The 17,765-nt window shown below is 43.9% G+C and overlaps 1 protein-coding gene across 5 annotated transcripts in view; it reads right to left on the bottom strand.

Moving 5' to 3' along the window:
- EPN2 (epsin 2) overlaps positions 1 to 17,765 on the bottom strand; it is a 43,205-nt gene that overhangs the window by 24,876 nt on the left and 564 nt on the right. Inside the window, exon 1 of one of the 5 annotated variants that reach the window (XM_027656532.1) lies at positions 13,806 to 13,826. The exons of 3 other annotated variants lie outside the window; for them this stretch is intronic. The gene's annotated coding sequence lies outside the window, so the exon portion shown is untranslated. Of the gene's footprint in view, positions 1 to 2,966; positions 3,043 to 13,805; positions 13,827 to 17,765 lie in introns of those variants that run through there. One more of the 5 variants, XM_027656531.1, reaches the window with a different exon arrangement.

Here is a 17,765-nt window from a genome sequence, read left to right as displayed (position 1 = left end):
GTAAGGCAAGTTCACAGCCAAACAGAAACCAGGTATCCAGGGGCATCTGGATGGTCACACAGAACTAGGAGCAGGCTGCAGGCAGGAACTTCTTCAGTTGGTGAGAGTGGAGCCAGCAGAGGATATCAGAGTGCCAGGCACATCACAAACCCAATTCCAACGGTTACACAGATCCCAGAGAAGAAGAATCCAACCCCCCACAAGGACTGAGCTTGTCATCCAACCAGAAAAGCAGTAAATAACATGAAAAATCAAAACCAGGAGGACTAAAAAACCTTTGATAACAAGTCCACCAAGGCCAACATCCTCCAACACAAATCTCTGTGTGAAGTCCATGTGCCTTTTGGGAATTGTGCCTCTGCTCCTGCAGATGAACCCGGGGGTCGTTTCTTCTCCCTGTGCATTTTTCATCTGCCACTTTATCCCTCAGCAGGTCTCAACCTTTCACCTTTCTTTTCAATTAGAATTCATTTCAAATCTGAGCGATTTGCTTCGATTTGCCCACCTTATTTAGGAACAATCTGGAAAAGGGAATATTTGCAAGGGCACTGATCTTTAGCAGGACACTTGGCTGGGAACAGCCCTTCCCTGTGAGAACCAACCATTTGCTCCTAACCCCGTTTCCTGTCTCTTAACCCGCTGTAAATCTATGAAAAAAACATTCCTGTCTTATGAGAGTTTTATTTCTTCAAGGTCAAGGACGAGAGGCTTTATCAAAATATTTTGATAAGTAGATATAGGAGCAAGTGCCTCACCTGTGTATCTCCCAAGAAAAAAAAAAAGGAGAAGTTTTATTGCTTTACAACTTCGTTTAAGCTTTGGAAAAAAAATCATTTTAACACCTCACATGTAAATCCCTGAAGAATTAATCATCCTCCCAACACAAGCAGGGGCACAGACCATCAGGGCTCAGGTTCACACGCCAGGCCAAGCTCCAAACCCTGTGGCTGCTCCCCCTTTCTCCCTCTTACACCAAATCCAGCCATTTTTACACAGCAGCACAGTGAAAAGACTCAACCTGAAGTCTCCCAAGCTTTGCTGCACAGCAACCTGTGAGCAGAGTAAGAGTGATCCAAGTCCAGCCTCACTTTTGGAGCTGATTAAATGCAACATAAAGCTGTCAAGGTCCCAAAAAACAGCCCCAGAAAGAGAAGAGCTTTCATTCCTTCCCACCTACGCCCCAGTAGGAAACCAGGCATCTGGTCTGAGAGGAGAAACCAAGGGAAGAAAGGCAGGACCCTGAACTGGAAGCTTTTCTAGCGTGAAGCTTCTGAAGGTGGCTACTAGCAGAGAGTAAGTCTGGAGTAGGGCTTTGGAAGAACAATCAGAGCAAACATTTCCAGAAGAGAACACACTGGATTAAGTGAAACGAGCCATTTTCACTCTTTCAGGAAATAAAATAATTCACTTGTTGTTCAGTAACAGCTCTGAAACCATCAATCCATCGATGGTGCCGTGATCCTTCACCTTCATATCTCTGAATCATGAAAACAAAGGCACTTAATGAGAGCCACATTCATGTCTGGGGTTTTTTCCTTTTCTTGATGGACATGTTTTAATCTTACTCTACTCCTAAGCCACTAAAGTCAACTTACTCTAAACTTCATTTTACTCTGGTGAAAGCACAAAGGATGACTGGAGTGGGAAGCTGATGGGCTTGTTATTCCTCTCTAGTGGTAGTTGCACCAATATTCCAGGTAACTGCTTGGCAGTGGCAGTGACCCTACTCAGGAGCCCTGTGAGCCTTCTGGTACCTGCTTTACACACTCCCTGCTTCCTCACCACACATGGGAGGCATTTTGCTTGACTATCACAAGTCTTGGAGCCCCACAACTGCCTCTTTTAACATTAAAGAGATCAAAAAGCCAAACATCCCAACTGCACCAAACAGGAACCGTTTCTAATGCACAATCAAACACTGACACAGAAAGTTTAGATGATTTTTTTTTTTTCCAGAAACCTCGGTGAATTGAGTTCTCACAACAAACCACAAGGAAGCACAATGCACTTGCAACTTCAGCAAAAATGTGAGTTTGCATTTTTAACGGGAGAGTTGCAAAGAAAGCAGAAAGCTGCTGCTCCTTCCCAACAGGAAAAAAGCCTGTTGAGCTTGACAAGATTTCCGTGGAAGGTTAAAGGGAGAGGGGAAGAGGGAACCTTCCTTCCTTTGTCTCTTGGTCCCTACAAAGCCATTTTCTCTGGTTTTTAAGTAACTTGTCATCTTTAAACAGAGAAGGAACCAGATCTGTAGATGACAAGGTGAAGCTCACCTGTGCTTCCAAGGGTGACCTGGAGGGGAACACCCCGTTTCCTTTGCCCCATTCCAACAGTTTCATTACACAGTGAGTTCTCCTGGTGCTTTTCTCCACACAATATCCAGACAGAAGGAATCCCTGACTGAACTTCTCGACATCTCTCTATCTCACAAGAGATTAAACTCAGTAAATGAAATCTAGAAGAGGAAACATCTTGGACTTGCTGAGACTAACCCAGAAACAGGGCCAAGCCACGAAGTTCTTAATAAATGTAGTTCAAAGAAAAACAGGCACACAAATCCACCTATAGACAGGCTCCCAGCAGAATCCATTCACGCCTCTGGAATGTAAAACTCCAACCAGGGTTTGTCTGCACTGATATCTGCCCTCCACATCAGCCTGAAGGTAAATATATACATAATCCAGCTAAGCACACATCAGAAATATATAAAAAGCCTTTAATATCAAGTGTGAAAATTAACATTAAACACAGGAAGTTCACCAGGCACTTGCATAAAATCTTAATTAACAGTACTAAAGACAACATATATAGTTATTAGATATTTACTGTAAGTAACATGCATATAAAGTGAGGGTTTGAAAACGGGTATTATTTCAGTCGATGTGTGATCTGTCTCTACAGACATCAATCTACATAAAGATATCCCTGCCTTCCTGCTTCATCTCTCAGGGGGGAATACACATAAATACCTAGAGATCTGCTCTCCTTGCTGTCAGCCTGGAATGAGAGGCAGGTGATCCCCAGGGACCTGGATTCCAGGATAAATCAGATTCTCGCCAGTCTGCAAAGAATCAGGCAAAGAGAAGGAGCTGCCAGATGCTGAGTAGGGAAGGAGCTCCCCCAGACAGACACCGACACCACACCTGCACACACTCAACCCCAACCCCAACAGGGAGCCAGCTCCTATTTATGGCAAAGAAGAAGGATTCCCGTTGCCTGACGCTAAATTCACATCCCTGTTTTCTTGGCACAGCTCGTGACGTGCACAAATCCAAGCCCACTGTGGTTTAGAAAGTCTCGTTTTCCACAGACAGGTCAGAAATTCGGGATAAAGAAAAACTGAGCACAAACCTTCACATAAAAATCGGGACTGTAATCCAGAAAAAAAAAAATCACAGCAAAGGTGTTTTTCTTACACCGGATCCCACACTACTGGAGAAATTTTCTCTCCTGGATTTTTTTTCCCCACTCTCTTCATAAATAATTCCCAGAGAACAACTGGCTGACCAGAGGGTATCATTACACTGCCCATGATATAATAATATCCAAGTGCAATACAAACCTTGTTCCCGAATCCAAACAGGAAAAGGGGCAACTGTACATTGTTGGTCACTTGGAGGAGAGCACTGAGAGGAGAGAAGCAGCTTGGCACTACACATAAAAGCCAACAAGTAACACACTTATTAGCTCCCTTTCGCTATTGTACAGCAGAGAAAACAGCAATTCATGGGAATTAACCAGCCAAATGAAGACACTGAAATTACCATCAATGCCCTTCCTCAACCTTCAAACTTATTTAGGAAACGAGCTACAAATACAGGTTGGCAAAGGGTTTGAAGAACAGGGTTAACTCCAGAGGAAAGATTTCGTTTCCATTTTTCACAGCTTAAATGCTTGTCTTCTTCAGTGTAATTTCTGAGAAGAGGAAATGGTTCAAAATTCAAAGTTTTGGAAGCTTTCCACTCCCTTTTACAAATGAGAGAACAAGGTCAGCTTTCACAGACAGCAGGTGGCCAAATTATTTCTTTATTTAAAGAGTTAATGCTGAAAGATAATTCTCCTTCAGATTGATGCATATTCATGACTCCCAAGGTTAGATTCTGCAGTGGTTTTACAGTCATGTCTCAGCCTCAGAGATAGAGAGAGAGAAATTCCAGCTTGAATGGACATTCAGCCCTAAAAGAGATTTAGGGACACCAATCTGTTGAAGTTTTCCCCGTGACACCTTTTCCCACTCCAGGTCTCTTTAAATCACCAGCAGCTGAGCTCAATGGGGAGCTTATTCCTCAGAGGGCACGGAAAGAGGGGTGAGGAGCAGAAATGTCACAGCATCAGGACACAGCAGCACTACCTGCCCACGTTATTTTGGGACCTGCCAAGCCAGAGGCACTGGTGGTGCTTTGACATCCCCAGCTCCATTTGACTTTCCAGCTGGAATTATTGACAGCGTGGGAAGCAGCTGCAAATGTGCTCTGCGGGGCTGCGAGAGGGGCCAGGCTCTGTCAGAGCCCTGAGATCACCGCTAACGATCCAAAGCCGACCTGCCCCGGGGAGCTAATTTTAGGATTACGAGCTTTGACAACAGCTCTTTAAAAATAACACCCTCCTTCTCCGGCCGGGTCAAGTGTCACCGACGGTGCCACCTGTATTTTGGGCACCTCTCAGCTTCTTTTTCACACAGCAAAGAGCTGGGTGTGCAGTGAACACCAGAATATTGCAGAGTTACAGAGCAGCGTGAGGTCAAGCCATTGTGCACTGAACCAGAAATTCTAAATGCAAATTAATCCAACAGGGCAGCGAAAATACCTCCCCAAACTCCCCAAAGGAATTTGTTCCCCAGGGATTACCTGCTTGAGTGAAAGCATTTAGTCAGTTGTTCTCACAAATTGAGCAGAAAAATGAATCACCCAATGTGTGCCTTGGCTGAAAGGTAACAATCTGAAATAAATTCAGTTTACTGGGTTAGAATTGAATAGTATTTTCAACAGAGTTGAGGACAGTAGGAGACACTTCCCTCCTTCCGTATTTCCATTTTGGAAGGGAGAAGGATATTCAATATTCTTGCCAGAGGATGTGTCTGAGGATCTATCACTAATTAGAGAAGTCCAGCCTTGCCCCTTAGGCTGCTTATGGGGTGACAGGCACCTGCTCAGGCCCTCAGAGCTCAGCCTGAGCACAGGAGGGATTGCAAACAACACAACCAAAAAACCTGCAAGACCACAAAATATCAGCTCCATTCCTTAAGCCCCGGTGTTTTCTTACAGAACTGAATTTTTTTAAATTCATATTCATCTAGATCTGTGCTGTCACACTCCATATTTTGGGAAGGTACCTGCTGCTAACGACTGATTACCCAATGATTTCATTAACTAAATTAATCTGGCACTTTATTAACATGAGGCAGACGTCACCAAGTGCAGTTTCTCCAACCCACCTACACACCACAGACATGAAACCACATTAATAAATTCAGTAGGCCAAAGGCAAATGCTCATCATGACAGAGATTAGGGGGGGAAAAAAACTCTCCACGCTACTACTGGCAGAAGCTGAGGGATTAATTAATATTTTTACTTTATGACACGAATTTCTAAGGAGAAGGACTGTTCAAGGAACAGTGCAAGATGCAGAGACACACCTGTGCATACAACCAAAACACTCCTTTTTTCAATCACCCCTGTCCTTACATCCAAAACACTACTTTTTTCAGCGTGCTGCCTGCCAGCACAAACTACAGGCCTGTAAGGAAAATGGAGATTGATTTAATACCCTACTCACACTCATCAAAGCCCATTCATGGCATAAAATTTCAAGTACCTTCCCTCACAGCCACCAGATTTGCACAATCATCTTGAAAAGTCAACACACTGTCTTAATTCAACTGGCATAACTGGTGACAACATCAGAGTCCTTTAACCCTCCAAAAACTGAGCTACCTGCAGCTCATGAGATCAGACACTGGGAAGGGATCCTTCCCTGGGAGGGTGGGGAGGCCCTGGCACAGGTTGCCCAGAGAAGCTGTGGCTGCCCCATCCCTGGAAGTGTCCAAGGCCAGGTTGGACGGGGCTTGGAGCAGCCTGGGCTAGTGGAAGGTGTCCCTGCCCATGGCAGGGGGTGGAATGAGATGAGCTTTAAAAACCTTTCCAACCCAAACCAGTCTGTAACTCTATGCCTAATTAAACTGCTGTAAAATTGCAAAGCAGGAAACATATCTCCCAAAATGCTCCATCCCCCCCCACTGGAGGAATGTTATGGCCAAACCCCAGGGTTTTACACCTGGATTTGCTGCTCAGCAGTCGGGCTCAGAGAGGAACTGAGGATGTGGCTTCAGGTTACACTCAGCTCTCAGCTGGCCCAGGGCTGCTGTGGAAGGCAGAGTCCTGCTCCTGCTGCTCTGCTGCCTGGAGATCTCCTCGTGGAATCGCTCCAGCCAGCTGATCCCACACTCCGGGGGAGAGCTGGGCTTCCTCACAGCTCAGGTCACCCAACCAATTAATCCCAAGGTCACTGTAATTACTTGCAAGTGCACCACAGCTAAGGGCAGCACCAGTCACTTCAGCAGTTCCACAGCCCTCTCCCGTTCCCACTCCGCACCGGGAACCTCCGACTGGGCAACTTCCAGAGGATGGTTCAGCTCTGGGACTTGCTTTCAGCAGGTACCCGGGCAAGGACTGCAAACAGGGCTTCTGGCAAATCACCTTTTGCTGCCTTAGGAGCACATTCATTCCATTTTGGACACCCACAGAGGAGGAGGAAATTTGGTCCTCTGCTCTTTCAAAATTAACAAACGCCACCAAATCTTGGCCCTGCCCCTTTTCCACACTGATTTTAGTCCTGCAACACTAAATGTTCAGCTTTCCCTCTTACTCCTCCGTATTTTCTACCTTTTCACACTGTACACACCACACAGCTTCCAAAATCTTTTCCAAACAAATTTACTTTTTCTCCCTCTTCCTGTCAGAGCTGTCCAATGCAGGATCACCACCTGGGCAGGAAAGGCAATTCCAGAGGAGAGGGCACAACCCTGCCACCAGCAGCCTGGATTTAGAACTGGATTCTCCTCACCATGAAACAGAACTCAAGAACACTGAATAAGACAAGAATAAATCACTTTGGTCAACTTCTGTGCTGCCCCAGTTCCTGGTTTTGAGCTGTACTCCAAAGTTCAGCTTTGATGGAAGTGAATCACTGAAAGGTTTAAAAAAAAAGAAATCAGCACATTTGACATGAAGGATTTTTCCTCATGGTGCTACTTAAAACTTTACAATTCCTTCATTCAGTCACTAATAAAAATTATCCATATTCACAAATGCAATGATTTGCTATTGTTTTATTATTATTTTGTTGATTTTGGGGGGAATTAGGAAAAAAAAAAAAATCTGGCTTGAAGATGCCAGTGAATCCCACATTCTCCTATGCAGATATACAGGAATTTTCAGCTGTCAGCATAACAATTCCTCAAGTTTTCTGAATCTCTCCTCCAGTACTAATATCCTACCTACTCTTTTATCTATTTTGGATTTTTAGACGGAAAATTATTTGAGTGGGAGTCAACTTGCTCGTTTCCCAGAGGATGACAAAGACTTGTTACTCAAAAGCATCTGTGCCTGTTCCATCATTAAAGGTCATTTTCTCCCAGTCAGCTCTGGCAGAGAACATGTTATACCCTCTTAGCTTTGCTGCTCTGCAACCACCAACTCTGCCCATGGCCTTGGGACCCCAGATATCTTGTCAGGAGCCCACGTGGAGAAAACAATACCCACCTCTGGCGTTTCCAAAACAGCTGAGATGGCTTGGGACACATCAAATAAAATGCAAGTAAATCCCCTGGGTAGTGCTACTCCTCCCTGTACCTCCCAGAGCTGCCTGGTACCTCTGCTCTGGTGATCATTCTTTTAACCACAGTTTTCATGCAAGTCATTGAAAACCATTCTCTCTTTAGATTTAGAAACAGAACACGAAAGTGGTTTAAAAACTCACCCATTCCATTTTCTAACCTTTTTTTTTTTCCCCATCTAGTCCAAATGCACCGAAGAAATCCCAGCCCATTAACATCCATCAGGGAACAGTAATGAATTCATCAATACTCCACCACACCCCGTGCTGAATCATTTAGGAGCTACATCTGCAGCCAGGAGGGCTCACAGGACCCCTCCTCACACCAGCAACAACCACCTCCCTGAAGAAGGAAAAATGAATGTATTAAGATGACCCTCAATTTTGTTATCCCTCCTGAGGGGTTGGTGGTGTCTCTCCACACCAGTATTTCCACAGCAATCAAATCCTGCCTGGACATCACCTTCCTTTGCCAAGCCATGTTTGCAAGAAGCTTTGATTACTCTTTTTTTCCCTACAAATGGCTTTTCCCTGCTTGTGAACATCCAGGGCAAATATATTAAGCCTTAAAATGAGTTTTTAATTTGCAAAGAAAAAAAAAACCAACAACAAAACCCCCTCAACACCAGGCTACTGCAACTGTTACAGTGCCACACACTTGAATCTGATTTTTCTTTGTTGTCTATTTACAGAACTATGAAGGGACAAACTTCTTCTTCCTAAACAGTGGTTAAGTTCTACCAAAATCAGCCACTCTTGAGAGAAAATAATTATGAAGTGACATGAAAGTTTAGCCACCAATAAAAAAAGCCCAAACCCAAAAAGGGATGGGGAGAAACCTTACCATGGTGTCCAACGGTATTAAATTACTGTTCTCGTAACAGAGAAAGGAAAAGGAATTTCATCTTTAAAGAAAATAAATCAGCCTTAATCATATAAACAAAATTATCCCTAAATGTAGATTGGAAACTCCTCTGCTGGCTTTGCCTTGCCCAGGCACACCAAGGCTGGTCTGCTGCAGCTTCCCGAGGCTGGAAGCACCTCGTCCTTGTGTTTACACTCTCGGTTCTAATGGATTCTACCCTAATTAACTCCCAGAATAAAGAGTTTTTTGTTAAGGTGGCCCTTCCAAACCAAGTACAGTTAATTCAACCCTCAATACCTTTGCTGCCTTAACGCAGATGATGTCTCAGAACACATACACATGTGTCTACATATCCTCAACTCCCACAGCTTAATTCAATTAATACTATTAAATCTTTAATGCTCGGCTTCAAAGGCTTTGTGTTTTTTTTTTTAATTTTTAATAGCTCTCATAGGTTAGCACGAACGTTTTAAGTCCTTCTCCTGTATTTTAAATAAACTCCTCTTTTCTTGCCACTTTGATGTTCGCCTTTCTGACAACCCCACGCTGGAACTTTTGTTTTCAGCGGATGACACTACAAGCTCCAAAAGATGTGTTAATCACCGAGCTGGAATCGGGGAGGTTTTTGGTTTTTTTTTTCTTCCTCTCACCTGCCCTCTGGGCTGGGAGTTGGCACCAGAACCCGCTTTCATCAAAACAATGTAGAAACCCGCGAGGAGAGAGGATGCAACTGGAGGGAGGGGGGGTTGATTTGCATCTGTTTAGCACGGAAGGGGCAGGCGGGGCTTAATTCTCTGTACTCTGCTTTCCCATGGAAGGAGAAAATGCCAAAATCACCAGATTTTATTAAAATACGAGTTTTGACAACAGACTAGCTGGGCTTGATGGCAGCACAAGGGTCAGGGCTTCTAAAGGCACATCTGTCCCACAGGTTGGATGGGCACTGGATGCTTTTTTAGCTTTTTTAGCTCTCTCCTTCTCTTACTTCCAGACCCTCCCCACCTTCCCCGGCTCACTTTCTAAGTTTTGAATTGGTGAGATAAGAGACAAAGCTTTGACAGCACATTCCAGGCCTTTCTATAAAGCATAAACTAAAACAAGAAAAGAAAAAAAAAAAAACAAACAAGCACAAATTTTCCTCCTCCTTTAAAGTTTATTTTTCTTCTGAATAATGAGAAGAAATCCCTTCTTAAAATAAAACTAAAAATCAGCATTTCCAGGGACAGGAAAGGCACAATAGTATTATATACACTATCCAAGCTGACACACACAATAAAAAAAAAAAAAAAAAAGATTAAAAATCTGGCTATAAGCCAAAGCATCCAGACACAACTTTGTGGGGCACATAAAGAACAAAAGTATTCCTGCATTCAGGATGTTCCAGCGTGTTTCCTGCATTTACACCTGGAAAGGCAACAGTACTAAACAACCAGGTGCTGTGTTTGGCATCAACTGCCAGTCCCAGATCAACAAATCCCTCACACCTTCAAAGTCCAGGACGTGCTCACACACAGAACATCACCTGTGGAACAGAAACCAACCCCCTAACAGAGCAAATTAAAACAGGACTAATGAAGAGAACCCACAAAACTCTCCTGCTGTTCCTCACCTCCTCAACATTTCAGCAGCCTGCAAGGAAAGCAGAGCTCCCTGCAGAGCACCCCCCCAATATTGTACACCTTCAGCTGGTCATGTTCTGACTTTTAAAGCCCATGTAAATACTTTTAGAGGCATCGTAAGTTTGTGTTATTATGAAATTAAATATACACAGACACGGTTGGCTGGCAGACAAGACACCCAAATGCCAGCTGAGTGTGTTTAAAGCAGCAGGCTGGGCAAAAGGACATTATTCTCTAGGTAGTCAAACGTAAAGAAGAGCCAGACATTTCAGTCTGTCTCAGTGTTCCACAAAGGGGGCAGCGATTTGTAAATTTTAAATACAACACTTAAGCAGTTTGGAGACTAAAAATCCTTTGATGATCTACCTCAGTGCTTCTCTGCAATAAACCAGTTTAAAAGTGACTTTTTGCTGGACTCAAGCTTTTATACTTCAGCTTCTCTAGAAGTTAAGAACTCTGAAAGCCAAGTAAAAACAATTGTAAACATTCCTGTATTTTACTTCCTTATTAAATCTTCCCAAGAGAACCAGTAAACATATAAACACAAATATCTTTCAGAGGAATCATCCAACTACCAATAAAATCTTCAGAAAGCAGCTGTTTGGCTGAAAAAGTATAAAAAACATGGGCTGCATAACTATGGCTCAGTGCAAGTTGTCCTGTTCTTCTGAGCAGCAAGTAGAAACTTCTGCCTTTAAAATATATATAAGTTGTAGAGATTCTCAAGAATTACAATATTAAATATTGATTTCTGCTCTGCATTTGCTCACATTAAAGAAAGTGCTCGGTGTCACCTTTGCTGTTTATCTAAGAACATTCCAACAGAGGCATTATCTTTACTTTCTGAGAAACTCTTCTAAATTGGTAGACGAAGTTTAACTTAATGAACTCTGCTCAACAACAGCAGCAAAAATATAGCAACACTTCTCCCTGGCAATAAGCATCCCAAGCCCTTAAACATACAAAAAACCCCCATCACTGCAAGCAGCAGAACATTACAAGAAGCAATTAAACCTCTGCAACAAGGCAGGATGGGCTCAGAAGGCAAATATTTTATTAGATAACAGAACAGAGGCAAGTTTATGCTTTCAAATGGCCATGAGAGAAAGAGGGTTTTTATCAAATAATTAAAGTACATGGGCCAGAGGCATTTTAAAGATGCACCAGATCTTCCCTGGATCTGAATATTGCTGATGATGCACAATTCAGGAATCTCTGAACAGACATCACCAGTCACATTCCAGCAATGTCACCAAATGGTAGGGTGTTTCACTGATTAATTAGCTAAGTGAATAATTAAAAGCTTTAAAGTCCTGTTTTTCAAATAATAATTGAAGTGCTTTCCTTTACATGCACCATGTGGCAGAGCACATTCTGCATCAAGGAACAGGTATGTTAAAACAGTTCTAAATGGAACTGCAGGATGAGGATTAATTAATGATCTTGAATTCTGGCTGATTTCATAGGTCAGAACAAACATCTCTGCTTTACTGCTGTTGTCACAAGGCTCATCCCTGTCCCAACAGAGCTGAAAGTCAGTAGAAAAGCAGCTTCAGCAGCAATTGGGTCAACAGATTTGGCTGAAGAAATCCTCATTACTAAAAGGAACAATAAATAAATAAAAATCAGGAGAACGACAAAACTTAGATGCTCACCCAGCCAGAAACACACACCAGGAACCTCCTGGGAACAGAATTCCTCCAGGGAAACCTGTTTGAGGGGCTCATGTCTGTGCCTCAGGAGAGGAAGTTACCTGCACAAACACTGGAGGAACATCAGAACTGTCTCTACCAGTTATTTCAGGGAGCTTTGTCCCACAAAGGTCTTGTTTGTGGACTGCAGAACCCTCACACCGGTGAGCAATTCCCTCCTGGGATCAGTCCCCACGGAGCCAGAAGAACTGCTTGAGAAAGGAGGAGCTTTGCCAACCTGAGGGTTGCACAATCAGGGGGAGAAAAAAGCACAACAAAACCAGGCAGGGGTATAAATTGTGACTGACAAAAACTACGATCAAGAAAGAGCTGGTGACAGATTGCTATTTAAGTACAAGGAAGTGATTTAAACAGGAGCAGTTGTAATAAGATTATACGATTCTCTATTAAGAGTCTTAAAATGTCTTTGTTCTAGCAAAGCTCTGAAAAGACCATTGCCCTTGCAAAGGTTCAGAAACTACTAAATTGATGTTAAGTCTAGAAATTAATTTGATTTCAGAGAATAAAGACAAAATTGCAAAAGAACATCCCAGACATCGTTAGTGCCTCCCTGCCCGTGCTGAAAGGTTTTTCTAGCAGGGGTACAACGTGTATTTAGCATTTCTTGGTGGCAAAACTCACACCCAACCAGAAGCAGGGAGCTCACTCTGCCTGGGTTTCTGCTTTTCAGTAATGAAAACTCCCAGGCTGATTTCAGAAGGCATCACATTATGTAAATGACATCTCCAGAAGGGCAGGAAAGTCTCTCTGAGGTTACACAGGAGGAAGATTAAATCAATGTCTGGCTGTTGAATTTCAGCCTTCACCCCCAGACTCCACCATAGATCTTTAAGGAGATACCCTAAAACAGCAGCCCCCAAAATTAGCCATTACTCTGCAACACTGAAAAGCAAACAAGGCAAGTGAGTCTTCAGATTCCTGTAGGGTGGACAGAAAACACCTCTAGATAAGGTGTCTGGCCTAGTTTTAAACCAATAAGCAGCTTTGAACTTGCAAAAAAAAAAATTTATGACTTAATTTGTTGAAGTATTGTTCACTGAGTGCTGCACTATGAGCATAAAAGAGCAAATGATTCACAGATTAATGTTTTACTGGAAGGGATAAGAACAGGAGTTCCTGCTGAAAAAGAACATCCACCAAGACTTTGGGTCTAAAGGTGATCAAATCCATGTCATAGGAAACACAACCAGGAGACAAGTGGAGGAGGAACCAGGACTGCTATTCAAATAAACACTGAGCAGATGCACACACCTGCAAAGGACAAGTAGTGATGAGTCAAGAAAGTAGGAGGAGAGAGAGGAAAGTCTTCTCCTGCCTGGGTCACCCTCCAAAACTCTCCTGCTCCTCATGACCTGTACATTTAGTATTTATTATACAGAGACACGACAAGACTCAGCAACTGCAGACAACATGAATAAAACAGCACTGGGAGGAGAGGCAGGAGCTGCAGAACCGTGGAAGGGAACTGCAGAGGTCTCATGCACAAATTTCAACTAATTACTTGAGACAGCTCAGGGAACTCGACTCCTGACTGTGGAAGGAGAATTATTACTTGCAAACAACTTGTACGTCTGAGGACAACAAAACATACTGTGTTTGAGATTCCTTAAAGCTCTACCCAGCCACCTCCACCACAAACACAGATAAGTGGAGCCTCCAAGGCGGAGCTGCATCCAGGCCTGGGCTGGGACTGGTTTTACCCAGTCCCAGAGGTAGAACCAGCTGCACTCCCACTGCCAGTGGGGACCTGTTCGTGCCTGAGCTCCTGTTTCCCCACCTGGAAAGAGCTGGATTTTGCAAGCCAAGGCACAGGCAGAGTGAAGAGCCCAGGCCTGACCTTGGACACGAGCTCCAGGCACTCGTTAGAGGCATTTCTGTTAACAGCTCTGAGTGATATGAAACACAGAGACATTATTAACAATTAATGCAATCCAGGGGACTGGTTCTGAGATCAATTCAAGTTCAATTTTTGTAACAATACCAAAAAAATGAGCTAAAAATTGCATACACAGAAGAAAGGCATCTCACTAGCATAATGAGTCAAAGCTGTATCTCCATGTAAAAACGCTCAACAGCGAATTACAAACCAAATTCTGCAAACACCCCCAGTGTCCAGGGACACTGCAACCAACACACACAAAATACTTTTATATTTTCTAATTAGTATAATCATTCATACAAACTCCACTGTCACATATTTACAAGCATTTATCTTCTTGTGGGTAACTGAACACGTGTACTACAGTTTGAAGGAACTCAAGCTTGGTCCTTTAAGCTACTCTCTCCTTAAAAGCTGCCTACAACCCCTAGTTACCTACCAAACACACCTTACAAGTGTCTGAGGCAACTATTTTGCCTTTATCAATGGTTTGGAGCACTGTCATAAAATCAGGCAAACGTCAAATTTGGAAACCAAAGACAAAACTGTTATTTGCAGCATGATAAATAAGGAATGCCAGTTCTCCTGGAGCTCCACTCACTCTGGAGCTCCACCTGTTGCTCCACTCACCGAGAGGCTCAGCCACCGAGGTCCAGATCCACCCTGGAGCTCGTGGTCTCTGAAGTCACCTGCTCTGACATTCAACCAATCCTGAATACTTTTCCCTCCCAGAACAGGAAAAACAACCCTGTAGCAGCCACCTAAACCAACTGGGACTTTTCCTGGTCCGTTATCCAGCGCACACCAGCCTGGAACCAGCCCGGGCCACGCCAGCGGCCCCACAGTGAGCCCCGGCAGGTTTTATTCCAGAGGGCAGCATCCATGTTGTTCTCCTCCATGGAGTCTCCTGCCTTCCTAATGAGCAGCCAGGCTACTGAAAAAAAAAACACAAAAACCCGCTGTTCTTTGAAGCACTTAAGCCAGCAGGGCACTGGTACGTCTCGATATTTTCCCTGCGCAGATCAGAGCGAGGCAAAGTGGAAAAAGAACATTACAGGCGTTCCTACAAACCAGGCACATTTCATTTTCTATTAGTGCCATTCCCAAGGGACAATTTAGAGCTCTGCAAATATGGCACTGGAAGACTGGAAAGTTGCTTCCTGAGTACCAGTCATTAAATAAAGATATTAGAGAGACTTATATTCTTGTAGACCAAACAAAACCGATAGTCATTTCCCCATCCTACGTATGAGACCTAAGAAAAGCACAATCAGGAATATCATAACTGCTCTGTAATGTACTTCTCCTAAAACTGATTATCATTTAATGATTTCTCTCTCTAAAAAAAAAAAAAAAAAGACACAACAAACCCCAACCACAGAAGCAAAACACTAATTTCTGTATCAAGAGAGACTATCAGCATTTTATGAAGTAACAAATTAGGCCTTTGGCATTTCCCAGCAGTGATCCAAGATTTGAGGCTTCTTAAAAGCTCCAAGTTTGAAAGCAATCAAATGGCTGACAGCTGGAACAAAATTAGCATGATTAACCAGTTATGTAAATAATGATGTGGTCAGTCCAAGCTGAATCCATTTCTGCTCCCTGCATTACACTGGACATCAGATGTTGGTCAACTCTTCATTAAAAGAGACTGTAGGAATAATGGAGGTGAAAACCAACCTGAACATCACTGGCCAGGCCACCTGCCAGCCAGGGATCTCTTCCTTGGTCCTCACAGGACCACCAGGGAATTCACAGATAGGACTTTTTTAACCTAAATATTACCCAACACTAATTGTCTCCTACCTAGGGAAGGGAGCAATTATTTTTTTCTAAGGAGAGAAGTCCATGAAAAGATGGAGAAAGATGGAGAGAGGCTATTTGCAAGAGCATGGTGTGACAGGACCAGGGGGAATGGCTTCCCACTGCCAGAGGGCAGGGATAGATGGGATACTGGGAAGGAATTGTGAGGGTGGGGAGGCCCTGGCACAGGTTGCCCAGAGAAGCTGTGGCTGCCCCATCCCTGGGAGTGTCCAAGGCCAGGTTGGACGGGGCTTGGAACAACCTGGGCTAGTGGAAGGTGTCCCTGCCCATGGCAGGGGGTGGCACTGGATGGGCTTTAATGCCCCTTTCAACCCAAACCATTCCATGATTCTATGATCCTGTTGGCATTAGATTTCATTTCCTAAAGGCTGATATTAATTTTCATCCCTCAGTGCATACGAAAGTCAAGCTGCCCTGCAGGAGAACCCTCGTGATGTCGCAGAGTTACTTCATGGCAAGGAGGAAGTTACAATCAGCACCCCCAAGTCAAACTTCCTCAAATGTAACCCACAATCAATTCAGCCTTATCAGCATCTGCCTCCAGGAATGCACACTCATGGGTCATTTCTACTTGATAAATTTCGATAACTTAGTTAAATATTTAATATAGGAAACATTATCTCTGAAATTCGGTCAAGCTAGTTTACCATTACTTCGAGTTTATAAAGGAAAATTTATCAAAAGTTTTGATTCTTCCCAATAAAACACTGTATTTGAGTTTGCTCAAAAATAACATATCTGAGAATCAGCCAAGACAAACGTATTTAGAAGCAATTCCTAAATAGGCTACCTTTTGCTAATAATATCACTACAATATATTCATATTTCTAATCAAAAATCATCCTAACATCCCACATTCTACATCCCCAACAATACAATTTCCTATGACCTTGTGTCTCACAAAACACAGCAACACACTGGAATTATGCAAGAGTTCTGTATTATCATAGAACATGTATTTCAGTGGAGAGAATAATAAAACTTAATCTCATGGCCTGATTTACATTTTGAACTCCTAAAGTCAGACTCTACAGCCTGTAACATCTGCAATGCCTTCCCAAGCTGAACTACTCTTCAGACCTCCTGTTGAAAATGGATGTGCACGTAGAGAATTCAGAGTATTTTCTTAATAAGTAAGAACAAGAAATATGTCCAATTGCTGTAAATTTTAAATCTCACTTGGCTTTTCAGCTCGGCGACGATACCACGCTTGAGAAGGGGGAGGGGGAAGCATTACACACCCATAAAACTGAGACCAAACGCTACCAATGTTAAAGCCCCGTGGCTTGAAATTCTCGTATTTTAATATTTCAATATTCATATTAAAGCCTTATGGCTTTAAAACAGGGAGCTTCCATAGCGGGCAGGCTGCGATAATTACTGTTCAATACATTTCCCAGCAATAATGCTCAGTGTAATACAGCTGGCTGACTACCCAACCCCAATCTGTAGCATCACAGGTACTGCAGGTAATTAAAAAAAAAAAAAAAAAATATATATATATGTAGACAGATAGATAGATAGATAGACAGATAGATAGATAGATAGATAGAGATATATCACAGACCCCTTGTTAGGGTTGGAAGGCACCTCCGGAGACCATCTAGTCCAACCTCCCTATATAAAGCAGACCTTTAAAATGATTAAAAGCACTAATACACACCTTCCAAATGGCGATATTACTGAAAGCAGAATAAAATGACCCACTCCCCGCCGCGATCGAGGCGAACAGCGCCGGGGCGGAGGGTCGGGCAGGGCGGACCGGAGCACCCCCCCCCCCCGCCCCGGGGCCGCCGCCGGGAGCCCCCCGAGCCCGCAGGCCCCGCCATCATCCCCCGCAGCCCCGGGAGGCCCATCGGGAGCCAGGCCCAAACTTCGGGCCGCGGGGGCCCAGCCCGTCCCCGCCGCCACCCGCCTGCCCACCGGCGACAACAAAGGGCCACCGCGGCCCCGCCGCCCGCCCCGCGGGGACCCCCGGGGGCCCTTCCCGCGCCCACCCCGCGCCCGCCGCGCGGAGGGGATGGCGGGGGGGCC

The sequence above is a fragment of the Corapipo altera genome, unplaced genomic scaffold (genome assembly GCF_003945725.1).
Source record: "Corapipo altera isolate COAL_440 unplaced genomic scaffold, ASM394572v1 104, whole genome shotgun sequence".
Classification (NCBI taxonomy): domain Eukaryota; kingdom Metazoa; phylum Chordata; class Aves; order Passeriformes; family Pipridae; genus Corapipo; species Corapipo altera.
The sequence above is the reverse complement of the archived record's forward strand: the minus strand, read 5'-3'. Positions and strand labels throughout refer to the sequence as shown.